This window comes from Lissotriton vulgaris, chromosome 7, assembly GCF_964263255.1.
Source record: "Lissotriton vulgaris chromosome 7, aLisVul1.2, whole genome shotgun sequence".
NCBI lineage: Eukaryota > Metazoa > Chordata > Amphibia > Caudata > Salamandridae > Lissotriton > Lissotriton vulgaris.
Window position 1 is genome coordinate 1,633,983,257 of NC_141695.1, and position 4,191 is coordinate 1,633,987,447.

Sequence of the window (4,191 nt, forward strand, 5' to 3'; positions counted from 1 at the left end):
AAAAAAAGGCCATACGAAGGAAAGACTAACAAACCGATTACGGAATCAGAAGCCTATGACAAATATAGGCAGAGAGTGGGCAGGGCTTCTCTTCCATCCTGCACTATAGCAGCTCGCCAGAGCAGTGCATGTGCGCTGTATAATGCTCTTCCTAAAAAGGAGTTTACTAAAAGTGAGCAATGAACCGATAGAAGGCAGCCAATCAAAAGCATGGTAAACTGCCAATGCTATGAGGAAAGGAAAAACACATGATGGACAAGAGGGGGCCAGGAAAGCCACTGAATTAAATGCAAGCAAAATCAAGTGAAAATAAAACCAACAAATAGTAAGCAATAGGAAAACTATAAGCCCACTGTAAGTTGTAAGTCAGCTCACAATAGGTATTTCGCAATCAGCCAGTTTGCATTGCTTTGTAGGCAAGATCTAATGAGACGAGCACCCATGCCTCCAAGTTGTTTTCCTCTTATCACACTTGGGGGCAGATTTATGTCAGACTTGCGCCACGTTTACGCAGCCGTTGCGTCACGTAACGGCGCGGAAATATGACGCATCCCTGCGACCTATTTACAACGTGACGCATCTAGCCAGATGCGTCACGTTGTAAAGCCCTGCGCCACATGAAACCTGCATCAGGTTTCAGGTGGGCGTTCTGTCGCAGGGTGGCCGTTCCCTCGTAAGAAAGCCCCGTAAAACTGACGCAGTGAAATCTACAAGATTTCACTGAGTCAGTTTTACGACGCTGCTGGATCAAATCCTTACGCCTGCTTGAAGCAGGCGTAAGGAGTGACGCACCACGTTATGTATGGGTGGCGTCTGTACATTGCAGGAGTTGCGTCGCACTTGCAACGCTACTCCAGCAATGCGCCGCCCGTACACCACAAGATGCGTCACGCATCTGCCCTTCCTTTCACCATGGTGTGCCGCATTGTAAATGCGGTGCATCTGTGGTGCCGCAAGGAGGGAATTGCGTGACGCATCAGTTCTGGCGCATCCCTGCTGATTTGCAGAGATGCGCCAGAACTCATAAATCTGCCCCTTGATATTTACATTTTCTCATACAGTAACAATAAGGGGACTCATTCTTTTCAATATAATGACCATTAACCAAAAAGACAGCTTTCTTTTTCTAACACTCATGATGATTTGGATAAAAACACATTCTATTAAAACTCGAACGTAATTCTGTAATGCATGAGACTAGCACATAGTGGTATGTTACTTGCGGCCTAGACATACTGTACTATACGGTTTAGTTGTTTAAAACACGGGGTGTTCAAACTTTGAACTTTCTTGGCCTAACCCCAAATTGAGAGCGTGCTCACTATTTCCATCGTGCTTAATAAATTGATAGAGTTCAGAGTGATAGGCTCAGGAAACGGTGTGTTATTAAAAGACATAGGCTTCTTTTGTAGCATTATTTCCTTTGACTGGATGAGGTCTCCCACATTATGAGCAGAAGCAAAATTGTAAACAACCTTAAACTTGCAGTTCTGATCACGTCTGTGTTAGGGGCATGTGGCCCAGTTACTGCAACAGTCAGGTTGATGGAGTTACTCCTGACCTCCAGATTGCTAGTAGTGGTCTGCCCAGGGAGTCACTGGAAACTAGTTTGATATTATGATGCTGTTGCAACTATTGTGAGACTTCAGTGAAATTCAAAAACGTGCTCAACCTATTCCTGTGACCTATATTGACATCATTGCACATCCGGCAAGCACCAGGACTCTTCCTCCAGCTTTGTCAGCACAGACTTGGGAAACCAAGGTCGACATACCCTTCACCATATCAAGCCCAAGGGGGACTTAGGGCCATATGTACCAAGGAACCAATTTGCGATTCTGTAATAGCGATTTTTAAGAAATCGCTATTTCAGAGTCGCAAAATGGTATGCATCAAGAAAAACACATTTTGTTAGCAATTTCTTGATATTCCTTAATTGCGAAATCGCAAATTGCGAATTCGCAATTAAGGAATACTTTCCCATTAATTTCTATGGGCCAGGAGGCTCATAGGAAGGAATGGGAATTTTTCTCAATTTGCTATTTGCAATTTGCTAATCGCAAATTGGGAATAATTTCAAAGGTGCAGGGGTGTCCAAAGGACACCCTGTTGCACCCCTGAAATAAGCATAGGTGCACATGTGGTGCACATACGTGCCCTAAGGGCATGTATGTGCATCACATGGCATTTTGAAAAATGCAAAAATGTGCATTTTTTAAGGAATTCGCAACTTACCACCAACTAGAAGTTGATGGTAATTTGCAATTCCTTAAGGCCATTTAGCAATTCTTTTTGCCTTCTTACATTACATTTAAGGAATCGCAAAATTTGCTATTCCTTAAATGCAATCGCAAAATAAGGAATCGCAAATTTTGTGATTCCTTATTTTGCATTGGATTTTCCTTCATACATATCATTTTGCGAATTCGCATTCGCAAAGGCCGAAATTCCGCGAATTTCGGCCTTTGCGAATGCGAATTTCAAAGATACATATGGCCCAAAATGGCTGAAGAATCATGCTGGAAACCTGCAGAGCTAAAGATCGTTCATGCAGAGCAGTAAAGGACATTGGGTTGGCCAGTTAGCTGCTGAAAGAGGACTAAACCAAGGTCAACCAAAGTTCTCATCCTCATGTTGTCCCTTGAGCAAAGGAGGTAAATAAATGAACTTTGGCGCTCACAATTAAATTCACGGTTAGATCCTTTGGTTTCTTCAGTGTTCTCTAATAGAATTATTCACTTATGGATTTCTTGATGCTGCATATTTAATTTTGGAGTATAAGATGGGAGGAACAGAATATTGAAAATCCGAATAGGGGTTGCCACAGTAAGCCATCCAAACATATTTGCAGCCCTCCTATATATATCATATAAGAAATAATTTCAATACCAACATCTAAAATATTAATCGTCATAGTCCCAGTCTCATGAAGTGACCCCAGCATGCCTTGTTGATGAGGGCTCACCATCTCAAAGACAGAGATACGGATAGACGTGCATTAGATAGAGATAGTAAACCCTAAGATGACGCGCCTGTCCCATGCCATTCAAATGATCCTAACTACATTAAAATTAGTTTTCTCACTAGAAGTACCACTTTGCTGGCCAGCATTGAGGTTCTACTAACAGGAGGATTCCTGCCAAACTGCATATAATGCGAATGTCTAATACTAAAGCATGTCTCTTCTAGGAACAAATGGAGGTAGACGTTTATCTAAAACTGACACAGGGGGCGTATGATAGTCACAAACCAGCATACAAAGATGGCCCCAAAGATCAAATACATGACCCTGGAGAACAGATGATAGAGAAGGATTCTTCCAAAAATCCATCCCAGAACTGCTCCAATTGCCATAGCACCAACAAGGATCTTTTCTAGGAACATACGCTGGGAAACGGTTATCTGAAGTACAGACAGGGCGAATATAGTGCGCACAGTAAAGTATCCGTGCATGAACGCAACTGTAAAATCCACCGCGCCGGACAACAGACGATAAAAGGTGATTCTTCCAAAAAGGCATGCAACGACAACTTCAATTGCCAAAGCAGGTAAGAGGATTTCTTCTATAAACCGTTGTAAGTAGGTGTTTATCTGAAGCTGATGCAGGGCACTTAAAACGATTGGATATCCGTATACACAGACGCAGGCAAGGAGCAGATTCACAACCAACAGGAGGAATTGCATACCAGCCCCTAAAAGACAATACAAAAAGGAGGTTAGTTTTCAAAAATAATTTTTTAATAGCTTTAAAAGTCATCAACTGTCATCAGAATTACAAGCTGATATTTGATTTTCGTTTATTTACTAAGGGGCATATGTAGGTAGGCGTTTGCGATTTACAAACGCCCTAAATTCTGTGAATTTCGGAGTTTGCGAATCGCAAACAGCGTTTTGGTATATAGGTGCTACTTAGCAAAATAAGGAATCGCAAAAATTGCGACTCCTTATTTTGTTCAAGCATTTAAGGAATCACAATTTTGCGATTCCTTAATTGCTATGTAGGGGTGTTTTTAAAATTGCGATTTTGGCTTAAGGAATCGCAAAATATCACCTACTTCAAGTAGTTAGTATTTTGTGATTTCCTGTCAAAATGCATTTTTAAAAAAAAATCAAAGTGCCATGTGGCGCACAGACATGCCCTTAGGGCATGTATGTGCGCCACATGTACTTACAGACACATTCCAGGGGTGC

At 41.9% G+C, this 4,191-nt stretch overlaps 1 pseudogene; it reads right to left on the bottom strand.

Moving 5' to 3' along the window:
• Positions 1 to 1,263: 1,263 nt before the first annotated feature.
• LOC147706173 (solute carrier family 2, facilitated glucose transporter member 10-like) lies at positions 1,264 to 3,206 on the bottom strand (annotated as a pseudogene).
• Between the last annotated feature and the right edge of the window lie 985 nt (positions 3,207 to 4,191).